This window comes from Geospiza fortis, unplaced genomic scaffold, assembly GCF_000277835.1.
Source record: "Geospiza fortis unplaced genomic scaffold, GeoFor_1.0 scaffold162, whole genome shotgun sequence".
In the NCBI taxonomy this organism is placed as follows: Eukaryota; Metazoa; Chordata; class Aves; order Passeriformes; family Thraupidae; genus Geospiza; species Geospiza fortis.
The window spans coordinates 5,379,767-5,393,944 of NW_005054316.1; the positions used below are offsets into that span (position 1 = coordinate 5,379,767).

At 42.0% G+C, this 14,178-nt stretch overlaps 1 protein-coding gene across 1 annotated transcript in view; it reads right to left on the reverse strand.

The window, feature by feature from the left end:
• Positions 1 to 14,178, reverse strand: part of HIVEP2 (HIVEP zinc finger 2) — a 103,989-nt gene that overhangs the window by 48,452 nt on the left and 41,359 nt on the right. Inside the window, exon 2 of the mRNA XM_031056255.1 lies at positions 2,686 to 2,783. The gene's annotated coding sequence lies outside the window, so the exon portion shown is untranslated. The remainder of the gene's footprint in view (positions 1 to 2,685; positions 2,784 to 14,178) is intronic.

Consider the following 14,178-nt stretch of genomic DNA (forward strand, 5'->3'; position numbering starts at 1 on the left):
GGGGCCGCTGCCTCGCCAGCGCGGCCTTCCGTGCCCCGCAGCTGTGAGGCTGACAGCGCAGTGCCCATTCCTGCCTCCTCTGGGCCTTCCCGTGTTTCAGCCCCCCCAGCCCGGCACGGGCGGTCAGGGAACTGCCGCATGGATTTGCTGTCCAGCCGTCCTGCTCGGCCGCCTCCGGGTTTTGCCCCTCTCTGGATACTAGCGGGACCAGAAGCAGGTGCTCCCACTTACCCGAGTTTGCACATTTTGAGCTCAAACCTACAGGAAGATTCAGCCTCACTCTATTCACGCTGTCAGTGATGAGCAGCAGGATCTAGGGGCAATGTCACAACAGAAAGAGAGACCTTGAACTTGCTTCACCCTTTGCATAGTCATTTATATTTGGGCAAAGTGGATAACAGCTCCTTTAGCACCAGCGTACTGGTATTTTATGCTCGCTCGGCATTCACTTTACCCAGGTATAAATAGCAAAAGGTTTCAGGCAGTAGAGAATCAGGACCAGTATCTTCAAAGGATTCCTAGCCAAAATAAAGCAGCTAGTCCTCCACACCACAGCTTGCAATCTTGCTCAGCTGCAGGAAACATTCCCTGAAGGATGCCTGAGACTGCTGGTTTGGCAGCGTTGTGTGCTCTGGTCCCTGGAGAAAGTGTGCCTTCCTACCACCCCGTGCCTAGAGGTGGAATCAGACTGCAAGCTTTCACCTGTAAAGTAGGTAGTAATAGGGTTCCATTTCTTCATGGGAGCCTTTTATTGGCTCACACAGCATATTTACTACCCTGCCAGTATTAAGTGCTTGCCTTAATATCCTTAGCACACGAGGTAGTGGTACATATCGTCATAGTTACAATAAGGCCAGTTTGAACTACGTTAATTGAGAGCATCTATTCTAAAATTTAATTGTTCCAAACAAAAAGTGAAGTGTGCTATTATTCGGCTGACACATTACCGGGGAGAGTTCTCAGTGTACAAGAGCCATAGCCAAAAGGGCCCAATGCACACAAGTGCCATTAAGTTACATGCTAACAAAACCTGAAAGCTGTATGCTAAAACCCCATTTCAGAGCATGGCCGCCATACTCTTGTGTGCCAAAGTTCTCCATTTTCCACTTAAATCCTGCCTGGTGAGTCAGGACATGGCCAGGTTTCCATACTCCAGCAGTGTTCCATTACTCCTCCTTATAAATTTCACACGCTGTTAATGCTTTCCAAACTGGCAACACAGCTCAGGGGTGCATGAGGACAGTTTATTTTACTGCTGAACTTTAAACAGAAATTCCACAGGACCTCTGGCGGGGGTAACAGCCCTGCTGACAGCCATCAGTTCACACCCTCTCGCCCACCCAACTCCAATCCCAGGCTGCGCACAAACATCTCGGCTGCTCTCAGAGGCTGCACAGGGGAGAGAGAACAACGCAGATACCCACGACTCCCATTGCAGGGACCTTGAGAGGGATCCATAAGAAGAGATATCCCATATAGCACCATCCTGGACTGCAGAATATTTGGGATCAGTTCCAGGGTTGAGCAAAAGTTCAAGGGATTGCCCTTCTCAATTTAACCCCTTCTTTCACTGAATTCATATATAGAATGAAACATAGGTCCAACACTATAACACTATTTACATAATCCTGAAAAATCTGGTGGGGTTATCTCAAAATATATTCTGTATTTTCTTTGAATACCTCCTGTGCTCATGATATAACATAAGAATCTTCAGGGTCTTCCTTATACACCTAGCTTCTATGGCTGAAGATAAATGTTGGATAATTAAAAAAAAAAAGAAACTCAATGCAATCAAACTTTCCTTAACCTTTCACTCTTTCGAGCTTGTCTTATTAAATTCTAAGGGCTAACAATTCTTTGACCATCAAGGATATGCCTGTACAGAGAAGATGAGAGAAGAGGGGGTTCTCAGTGCTTCAGGTCTCCTATAGCAAGAAAAGTAACTTTGTGTACTGCACACAGGCACAGTTTTTGAGACTGTGAATATGAAAACTGACCATCTTGGTACTACCAACCCTAATAAACATGGTGCTGCAATCAGTAGCTGAAAATGCAGATTTTCTTGACATGATAAATTGTCTTCTGAACTATCTGATGCCACAGTAAGACCTCTGTTGGGGATCCACTAACTTTAAGCTTGGGTGTTATTGCATACAACATTAGCACTTTCATAACTGCAGTTTCTACATGCCCAAGTGTTCAAGACCCAGAGGAAGAATTAAACCTTGAACAGTACTGTCCATGGTGCACTTGAAATGGCAAGATTGTCAAGCATAAATCAGCAACTTTAGGACAAAGTAAATAAAAAAAACCCAGACATTTCAGATATAAAAACCTCACCCACCATATCTTCTTGCATTTTTGCAAGCACGCTTTTCTGCTTGTTTAGTTCAAGAAGTGGAGTCCCTGGATATTTGATACAAGAATTGCTTAGGAGAAGGGAAAGTGGAAAACCAAATATGTGGACAAAGCAAAGACATTACTTCCAAATTAACAAAAACCTGCCCCAAAACAGAAATGTCTCTAATTCTGGCAAAAGCTGGCTTCAGTTGTAACAAAAGGACACATAATGAGGAGTTAAATGTGGGTGACTTCCACATGAAGCCTTTTCAGAATTCAAAACTGTGCTCTCAGACCTGCTCCCTCAGCTCATGCAAAACCACCCTTCCTTCACTCTCCTACCTGGCTGCTGCCATCAAAGGTGCACGTGAGTAATGGGTCCAGTCAAAGCAATTTGGTTCACTACTCCAGCAAATATGGCTGTTGACTCTCTCTTCCACCTGTTTGGAAAACAAATATTAAAGATTTGTAAAAACTGTGATCAATTCAGCCTGTTTTTTGATTTTATAACCTGACTGACTTTATGGTGTTGGCTACATCAATACATGTAAGAACTTCAGAGATTGTCACAGTCCTTCTTGCTGCCTTCAGAGCAATGTGGCACCAGCAATCAGTAGCTTTCCTGTGGTTTCCAACTTGCTGTGGGCTAGAATAAACATCAACTAATGCATGTCAAAGTGAAAACAATAGACATATAAGGCCAGTAGGTGCATACAATGACATATTTTCAAACATGATATATACAAAAGCAGGGTAAACACAAACCATGAATTGTCTTTGTAGTATCTTTACATTTAGGCCTTGTCATTCCAAGTGTTCTGCCTTGAAAACATCATGCCCAAATCCTAACTTAAGAGCACATGATTTTTAATTAAATGCAGATACTTTCCTGTTATTGAACCAGAGCAATGTGATTATCTTTCATCCTGCTTCTTTCCTATTTAGCACTATGCTTTAAAAGTGAGATCACCTCCAGGAATTCCCTTTTCCATAAGATGCTAGTATGTTTTAGAAAGTAAGTTATTAGCATACACTGTGAAAAACAGTCATAATCCTTACATTTCTCCTTACATGTGACAGCACTCTGGGAAAGACCACAAAGAAAGCACTTTCTGCACACAAAAGACCTGCTGTAGGCATGTGTGCAGGAGTGTATGTGCATCCAAGGCACAGAGCACCAGGAGATATGTTCATTAATGTGTCAGACACGTTAGACAGCTGCAGGCTGCTTTGCTTACACCTTGCAGGGAGTGGGTTATTGAATACCCCTAACTGGGGCATACACACAAGGCACCAGGAACTGGAGACTCAGATCTAATTTGTACACAGTGGAGCTGACTGAAATGCCCACATTGTTAATACTCAGGCAACAAACCTTCAGTGATCTTGTATTCAGTGAACAACGTGCTCCAACAGGCCTGGCTGTTCTGATTTTGCTGTGAACACACAGACAACCACAGCATGCATTTTGCTCAGGGCACTTTCTTTCAGGCTTCCCTGCATCCCTGAATACCCACATGTGAGATCCCAAGCAATGTGATGGGTAGGCAACAAGTGTGAGCATCCCAGGTGGATGTGCTCCTGCACAGGGCAGCACCCCAGGGGTGCACAGGGTCCCAGCAAGAAGTGCAGCCCATGTCACCCCTTCTCCTGCTCTTTTGCCCTGGCTGTGGCACTGTCTGGCTGGCTACTGTCTCAGGTGATCAGGCCACCACAGCAGAAGGTACATGCTCCTCAAGGCCTTACACGTCATGGTAGAGGAGCATGTCAGAGGACTTGGGCAGGAAAATATCAAACTTAGCCCACCTAACTTGCAGATTTGTGCCCGTGACCTGACCACACCATACGCTGAAGCCAAAGCAAACTTCCCTCTGCTTCCAGCAGGGAACCTGTCCTCTGTGGTGTGGGCAACACATGATGCTTCCACTGCTAGCAGAGCACAGATGTGAGCCAGTGCAAACAGGGTGCCAAAAGCTGAAAGGTAAAACAGGGCTGAAGCTGGCTGGCAATAAAATGGACATGCTTATGCTGTTTTTCCCTGCAATGTTTGCTACCAGCGACAAAAACAAATAGTAAATGATAATGTGTTATTGACCAGTAATATCAACAGCAGTCTATACAGGCGTCTGAGTAAATAACACATGCTCTGGCTGCAGCCCCTGGCACTTTATCACACCAATCTACAACTTTCTAGGCAATGATCTGGGTGTGAAGCCAGGAATCACTTTTGAACCTTTGAACAGACAGGGCCTAATATGGTTTTAATCGGTTGGTGAAACCTTGGCACAGCTCTACTCAAGGGCAAAACTCCGTACTTAGCAGGGCCAGCATTTCAATCACTACTTTTACAATTGACCTGAAAAATGTCCCAGGCAAAAAAGCAAAGCAAAGCAATAAAGAAGTCATGAGTCCTTATTCTCCCATCCTTCAGTAGGATCAAGGAGTGGTCTGGATTGTAGCCTCTTCCCCCTGGTGTGGCATGAATACTTTCCAGTCCTAAAGCAGATCTCCTTGTACTTTCACAGGCTGAAGTGGTTTTAGTGCTGCTGGCTACACTTGCACAGTTATTTCTAATTAATATGCATCATGAACTTGTTTATCCTATCTGCAACCTAAAGACAGGGGTATTTATACTCCTTTATACTCAATCCTCTTTATGGCATCCTGGCAGAAGCAGAGGAGACTTTCAAGAAAAGAGAATAAAGCCATAAGTGAAAGATGTCATTTATAGAACAAAATCACACTTCTGCTGCTCCAGCTTCATGGAGAGGGTTTAAATTGAAATCCATGAGGAACACTATATTCCATTTTGCCCTAACTTATTTTAGCTCAAAACTGAGCTAAAATAAGTTAGGGCAAAATTGAATATATCCAATGTCTTCCCTCTTGCTGTGGTAACCTCACTGTCTTCAACATGGTTCCTCAAAGAATACGCTAGCATCTGATCCGTTAAATTCAGGCTGGATCAGTTTCTGAGTATTTAAGAAACTTAATCATTGCTTACAAGAGGGCAAAATATTCTTCAAACCAAGACCTAGTTAAGGACAGCAGAGTTTTGTCCTGGCAGTACTAGTGCATCTCCTTACTGACTTAGCAGCACTGCTTCTAGCAAACAGGACGTGGTCTGAAGAACAGCCAACCTGCAGAGTCTCTAACAAGCCCAGATAACTCATGTGTCCTCAAACAGGATTTTGCTGCCTAATTGAAGCTCGAGAGTTATTGTTTGGATAGAAAAAACAGGAACTTTTGTTTTTTATCACTGCATTAGTAAAAATTTGAGCGATCCTTTGTTCCTTTGCTGCAGAAGAAAACAAGCATGCCTCCAATGCCTGCCCACCAAAGAGAGACAGCAATGCAGCCACCACTGCTGAGCATTTTCTAGTGTTTATAAGTTGCTAGGTCTCTTCTTACAACTAACAAATTATTGGGTAAAAGGAAATTACTTCAAGTTGCATCAGAGGAGGTTTAGATTTGATATTAGGAAAAAATTTCTTTGCAGAAAGAGTTGTCAAGCCTTGGAACAGGCTGCCCAGGGCAGTGGTTGAGTCACCATCCCTGGAGGTATTTAAAAGACATGCAGATGTGGCATTTGGGGACCAGGCTTAGCCAAGGACTTGGCAGTGCTGGGTTAACAGCTGGACTTCCAACCTAAACGATTCTGTGATTCTATTTGGTCACACCTGGTCATGACTCTCCTAATCTCTTCTGCAGTTGTTTGACAGCTGTTGGGACTATGAAGAGATAAGCTCGTCAAAAGGGAAATGAGAGTATGAAAATCACAGCATGTCTCTCTGTTTGGAAGAGCCTTTTCAGTTTGAACTTTGCCTCTCAAACGCTCTGGGAATAGCCTTTTACACAGGACCTGGAAACACAAGCAGAGGTGCTTTGATAATGACTTACACCATCTGCTTTTGAAAGACTCCTAGCAGCCTTGGCAACCCCTGTAACTATTTTCCAGTCATAAAACTACACCTTCAGTGGTGACACAAAAATGTAACAGAGACATCAGCATCATCTGACCATAATAATTAAGTAATGTCATGGATCAACAGCAAGATCTTTGCTTTTTATCACTTATTATATACTTGTTAAACTGACACTGTAAGGTCAGTTGAGGGTAGGGGGTTGATAAGGAGATTCCTGTGCACCTTCCAAAGCAAAAGAAAGTCAGAAATCTCATGTGTATTTTAATCAGAAACTAAGATTTTTGGAAAGCAACTGGATAATATTTTACTGCTAATTATTCAAAGATTCTGAAATAGTACGGTAAACAGGTGAAATTGCTTCAAGAGTACAAAGGGCTAATAAAGCCATGCCCATGTTACTCCTTAACTGGCTTGAAGTAGACAGCATTCCAGCACAGTCTGTAACTTACCATGGTTTGGGAATTTACCTAAAGCCTCACTTTGACCAGGTCTGTAAGGTATCATTAAGTTGCAGCCAGGTTCCAGGATTATACAGAATAATTTGTACTAAAGAAGAGCTAGGCAATATGGGTAGAAAAATGTGCACACTTCTGCAGTGCATCAACCATCAACTTGAATTCATGGCGGGTAACTCAAAACAGTGGGGCTATATGCAAATCTCCCACTCCAAGCCATCTTGCAGGAGTTCTCTCTTTATAGATGTTTTCTTACTTAATGCAATGAATTGACCACAAAAACTTCTGTAATATGTATAGAGTGTGAAGCCAGCCAGAGTGGATTTTCTAATATTTTAATTTTTTAATTTTCCCATTTTTTTCTTTTTGCTCCTTTTTTCCTTTTTAAACACAGAAGGTCCATAGAACTCTGTGAATTATCATTTGTTATAGGAGAAATAAGAAGTCTAAAATTTGTTTGATTGCAGCTATGATACATTAAGTTCCAGGCATCAATCTCAATAGCAGCACTTTTTCTCCAAACGGGCAATATTTTACAGTTATCACTCTCTAAACAAAACACAATTTATTATACACACAATTTGATAGCTATGGCAGCTAGAAGCAAAAAAGTCTTCTGAGGAAGAGAAGGAAGGTAAAAGCAATGTCATACTTCAATGCCAGAAGACAATCATCTGTGAAATGATGTTCATGCCTTGATCAAATGCAATCATACCATGTGCAATTGAATTTGGAAAAAGTGAAAGAAAATTATTCCCATTAGTTTACTGGTGTTCTTAATATGTTCACACAAATCATCTTTGAATAGATGAATTAAAATACTTAAAGCAACTCTACCTTTGCCCTCTTAATTCCAGGTCATTCTGGCAGCTCCCGATACTGCACAGATATGTTTGCCTACAATCAGTTAGATAAAATCTTGAACTACTTCCAAAGTAAAAGGTATATAATTCATTTTTTGAATCTAATGTTGCTATGCTGTAAACATTTTTGTCTTCATTATTAAAACAGCAAGAGATTTGAAGCCTGCTTTATTTTTCAGTATATATGCTTCTTTTGTTTTCCACAATTTTCTCAATAGGAGTATGTTAGCCCATTAAAATTTTTTTTTATAGACAGCTTTTCTTCTTTTTGGTATCCTGCTAACACCATGTTGCAGATCTCAATGCAAAGAGCACCAAGAAATCTTTGTAAATTTTCAGTTTGTTCAAATTTGTACATGCATAAATTTATGTGCATATATGTTTATCTACATAAATATATGTATATATCCATATGTGCAGATTTGTACATATTAAATAAATAAACCAGACATATTTACTAATGCATGTGTGTTAGTGGAGCTGGCTTTATTGTCTCTCAGGTTCTGCAATCCAAACAAAATTTAACTAAAAGGAATATCTATGAACTTTGTTTACTTTACACATAGGAAATTCACTTTATTAAAACCAAGAACCTAATTTCTTCTTGGGAGCCTCCCAATGTTATCTCCTTTATCTTCAGACCCCAATCTGCACAGGAGCTTATTTAGCTTCCACTGCTGAAATGATGATTTTGGGTTACTTTTTTCCACTTCAGCCAGGAGCTAAATTAGCAAGAGCACATCCCCCTAAGTACAGGTCCATAACCTCACTGCAAATAACAGTTTGGACGCTGCCAGCTGAGACAGCAGCCTCACTAACCAGGCCTGATGCTTTTAGACAATGGTCAAGCTGACAATTGACAGAGTGTCCTCAAACACACACTGCTCAACCCATTTGCCTATCCGGCTGCTGCCAAGAGGGCTGTTTGTGCAGGCAGCTGGCAGGAAGATGGGAGTACATCTGGCGATCCTCTGAGAGTAGGCAGGGAAAATGAAAACATCAGATCTCAGCCAAGCCCAAGATAGGATTCTAGGTAAAGCTCATGCTCTATGGGATCCAAACATGCTCTTTGGCACAACAGACTTTGGCAAAATCATCATGAGGAACCTCCCACACTGAGTGGCCTTGGCTTCCATTCTCTCTTTGAATGACTACCCTGCTATGACACCCATGCATTGGGGAAAACCAGTGCTGCAAGGTGCACAGTGAAGAAACTGAGGCAGAGGTACTAAGCAGACTTTAAGGCCACTAAGCAGGTGGGCTACAATATGGCAAGTATCCCACTAGACCATGGCAATCACCTGAGCTGTCAGAACTATCTCCATCTCCATGGAAAGACCATGGCAACATCAAGCCCATGGCAGAGTAACAGCCATAGTGCTGAACAATCTCAGCAGCAGGTGAAAGCTAGCTTGTCCCTGAGAAGCTGGCAACTGGGTCAGCCATGCAGGATAACAGGAGGGAAGTGGGATTTCTGTAAGCAAGAGAGTTTTGCCAGCAAGGAAAATAATCTAAGGACTCAAGGTCTGTTTACAGACTTTTGGTTGTTACCTGCAAAATCTAAGCTAAGGCTCCCTATAAAATAAAACTAAGAGCTCAATGAGTCTGGTGTTAATTAAAAGTATAGACTTCACTCAAGGCACTCTGAATTTAGCCCAGATAAGCTGAGATCAGTCTCGGACAGTTGCAGAGACAGCTTGTAAAGCACAGGATTACACAAGTGTTGTTTCAGGTTGGCAGCCCCAGTGTAACACCATCACTGGCAGCTGATCATTTGTCTTGAAAATCTGAACAGGCCACCAAACCATCTCTGAGCACACACTTTCATATCACTTCTGCTGGACATCCTGTGACCTCTTCACAAGGAAACAACCTCACTATCCCTTGTTATTGCCACATCTAGAGAGGGGCTGTTTCAAGTGTCCTCTCTTCCAGTCCTTCCACTCTGGTCCTCCAGGTCTTAAGACTACCAAGAGAAAGGCAGCAGTGAAGACTTTGGTTCTCCTCAGTGAGGCAAGATCCCTCTGCACTGATGTCACTCTGCTCAGTAATTTGTCATGAGCATGGGCCCTCTCCATACATGGCAGGCTGGAGGAGGAATGACCTCAAACTCCGCTTCTAATCCAGGGGGCGTTGCCAAAGCACAGTGTTTGAGTTTGATGCATGAAGTGCAGAGATATTTTCAGCTACTGAATCACACTTTTGGCCCCACAGCTAACTTGAACTTCTCCTTAGTTTTGTTTACAATTTTTTGCATTTTGCAATCACCACTGACTCTCAGAAAAATAAAAATAGGTGGTGCTTTAAAGAAAAAAACCCTGCATAATCATAAATATGACGATTTTTTAAAAATATCAATTTTATTTGAGTAACTTTATTTTATTCTCTTGCATGTGTGGAGGAGTGGAGTTAAACAGATTACTAATAGATTATGGTGCATCACTAATGTCTAGCTTCTTTATTTCATGTTCTAAATATATGCTATTAAATGCTGCAGTGAATGTTTTCTAATGATTTTTGTGTCAACAAAAGAATGAAATAGTCTGAAAAACAAGGCTGTGCAACAGCAGTTAGCTTGGACACAGCTACACAAGAACTCTTAGCTGTATTCCTATAGCTGCTGAAAAATATTTTGCTGTACTTGCCCCACGAAACCATATTCACTTGACCACAATTCACAACTATAATTTGAAACTGGCAGTAATGAAAAAGCAAAATGTCATTTTACAATACAAAGAGCATAATTCTTAATTGACTTATCCTGCCCGTTACAACTGCATCCCTCTCTGTCACTGTGGGCTGAGCCTACTCTCACTGATTTGGGAGGAGAGCTCCAGCAGAGAAATTATGCAACCTCATTCACAGCTAAGCAAGTCATTTAAGCAAGTCACTTAATTCCATCTCTAATCAGTAAAGTCAATTCAGCAAAGCAAAGCATGTGCTCAAGTCAAAAGTGAATAGGTAGTGTGCATCTTTTTGAATATTGGTTTTTCACATAGTGAAGACGTTGCACAAAACTTCCCTTTATTTACCTTTGAAGTTCATTAGGCTGGAAGAAGATAGAATTCAGCTGTTAATCAAACTGTCATCATGCATGTAAAGCACTAGTGTTTTTAACTCATCCATAAATCAGTTAAGCAAAAACAAATTTTAAAAAGGCCATGGGACATGTCCTTGGAGTGGACATATATATATATGTATACATACTACCCATGAATTGCAGGGACCACAGAGGCAGGAGTCAACACAAAAAAAAATGAGGTAAGAAGCTACCATAGGAAATTCTGTACATACATTGCTGATGAGCTTCACCGAGCCTTTACACAGAGTGAATTGGGAAATTATCTACTGCAGAAAGAGTGAAAAATAATGGGCATTTCAACTCTTCACTTACATTTTCCTCAAGTGACTGCTGATAAGGAATGTGGGTCTTCCCTTGATGGACTGAAGTAACAGGGCAGCCTCTAACACCATCTGAAACCTATTATTTTCCTTTAAATTTCTTTCAGTCTTCGCAAGCATCATTAATCTAACAGAGACTACTTCCAGTCAAGCACAGATCCCCAGGAGCATTCCTTGACTGCAGACAAGTGGGAAAGGAAAAGCCTGTTGCAAAGAGCAGGGCTTGAACCAGTCATGGGGAATTTATGCCCAGCAGCAGGCTGCACCATTTGCCTGCCTCTGCCCTTCTCCCCAGATGAAGGAGCCTTATCTGCCTTTGCAGATATCAGAATCAATTACAAATACCACGGGGCTGCCCTAAACTATGCTCTGCTGCCTGAGGCTGCTTTCTGCCAAGCTCCCAAGCAAGTCCCCATAGAAAAAGGCTGTGGGGAATGTGGGGAAGGGAGCGCTGAGGGCCAGGCTCTACCTGTTCTTCCACTCCTCCAGCTGCTGTCAACACACTGACTTGTTCTGTTTGAGATTCCAATCTGTCCCTGCCCCAAAGGTGCTGCCAACTGTACAAATGTTTTCAGAAATTAACTCCAGAAAAATACACATTATGCAAACATCATCTCTCTTCCCAGACAACACAACATGGAGCACCAAGCATGAACAATAATGGACCAAAGAAAGCACAGAGGCATTGTGGAAAAAAACTTATTTAGTGAAGGGCTTCTCTGCCCTCTTTACAGCCATTGGGACAGTGATAATGCTGACCTGGCTGGTTGGCCACAAAAATTGGATAAATTGAGACGTGGAAGAGACAATTGAAAGCAAGGAGAGAAACAGCAAAAATAAGTGAGACAAGAGATGGAAAGCAGAAATGCAAAGTCTAAACTGCAGCTGTAATTCTGCTGGTAATAGTCACATTTTAGAGTAGTTCAGTTTGCTTTCCAGTTTTGGAGAGGAAAAGAGTTTTCTTATAAAAATCCCCAGCTTGTCAGCTGAACTGCTGTGGGTTTTCTCCAGGTATTTTGTGGGACAGGAAAATTATTTTTCTCCAAGCCTAGGAATGCAGAAACACTTCTAAGAAAGGGCAAAATTCTAACAACCCTCTGGTGTTGTGCTAGGACTGTTGGGAGGGGAGAGGAAGGTCACATCAATAAAATCTATAGCCACAAGTGAAAGAGCTGTGTTTTAGTTGCTGCTGGCCAGGGGTCAGTCCCTGGCACTGTTCAGAGCTCTCCCATGGTAGCACTACTTCCTTAGTCTTTCTCCTTTACTAGCATGACTCTTACAATTAGGCAGGAAAAGGGTAGTTATTGTTGTAGCAATGTTTTTGTAGGTTTATTTGGCAGCTTTTCTAGCAGGATTTTAGTACAGTTTTGATAACATGCAAGTATGGGAAAGAAGGATTTCCACATTGGCCAAAGAAACACTTGTGGCAAGACTACCTATTTTTAACATGGTTTATTCCTAGCACTATTTCAGACACAGTATTTTCTCTCCCATCTGTTGACACAGTTGTTTTGTTTCTCTAAAGACATAGTTGTCTGTCTCTTGGAGAAAAAAACGAACACCAACACCATGAATAGTTGCAGAGAAAAACATGAGACTGAAACCCAATCAAACAGTGATCAGGTCAAAAGGTAACACCAGCAAAGCTTTATGACTGCAATGTACAGCAATTCTTCAGATGCCTCTTAAAATTTACATCAGGTATTTCAAATGTGACTGTGAATCTTTAAAATTCAGATCTGGTATACTCAACAGCTAAGATGGTTTATTGATCTAAGGGGTCTGACTGCAGAGCTGCTGTTGGAGCAGTCTACCAGTCTGTTCATGAGGAGTGCAGACACAGAGTTAAGGTGCAAACACTTTCTTTAATAAGGGAAGGAAAATGTAATGAGAGCACCAAGGGGAAAAACATAAACCCCAAAGGCTGATAAAAATTAAACTGGCAAAACAGGATGAAACATTAAGCAATCCTTCTAACACTCAGGTTGCCAGGCTGTTTTCTCTGATTTTTAATGATAATTTTTTTGCCTCACTGGAGCTCATGGTCATGCTCTAGTAGGCAATCTGAAAACCTTATCTCCTCGCAAAGGCATTTAAGGCAGCTTGAGAGCTGGTAGGTGGGAGCAAATAAAACTGAAGCATGGCTAAGGTAGGACCTCTGCAGATCACTAAAGCACCTCTGTTCTTGTAGAACAGCCTATTTGCTGGAAAAGCTGCAATATGAAAACCTGATATATTAAAGGTCAAGACTCCAATACAGAGGAGACTCATCTGTATTGTGTTTTAATTTCTTTTTATGCTGAGAGGTGCCTAGGGTTCTGAAGAGGTGACAGAAAGATAAATCATGCATGACAAACTGGAACAGAAGACAAGGCTGTATCCAGAATAGGATAGCTCTGCTGGTGCAGCTGTCCAAGCACACTGTACTGACAGTGTTCCCAGCACAGCCTTCCTTCATACCAGCAAAGTTATGTTATTTGCTGGCACAGCTTTTTCCTGAGGTCCATCTTCCCTCATCCAACACACTAAGTGTTTCAGTAAAAGTAAAGGTTTGTTCTAAGTTTATCCACAGTGAGAAGAGCTTTTGTGTGTGTTAGAGATCAAGTCAAGGATCATGCCTCTTTATACCTTTGGCCAAGACAGCAGAGACAGCAGAAATCTGTAAAACAGGCATGTTCTTCATTTGACTGGAGTAAGAAGTCCTTTGTAAAGGCTTCAATATTGCTTTCTGCCCCCATTGGAAATCTTACCTTCTCATGCACTTCTTCAGAAATGCAGAGATAAAATGTCTCACCACATGTGCCCTTATCAGAAAGGTTATGGTATTTCCACAAGCAAAAGAAGTTTCCAGCACTCCCGTGACTGACTCCAGCTCCTGCTCCACCCCTATTCTGTAGAAGGCTCACCCACCTGGCCCTGTCCCCATCAGTGAGGCTGAACCTGGGCTAAGTACTCTTCCCCAGAGCCACAGGAAGGGGGAAGCAGACAGTGGACCTGGTGCTGCTGGCTGCTGCAGGCACAGCCTTCTCCCAGGATGGTCCCAGGAGAGTACCATGATGTGCAGAGACATGGGGGAAAATGATGCCAAACTAACTGCCTGGTACTATTTGGGCAGCTTAAGAAAACAACCAAATTTGCCAACATGATGAAAACAACTGATTTAAGATGCATTTTAAAAATAATTTTATT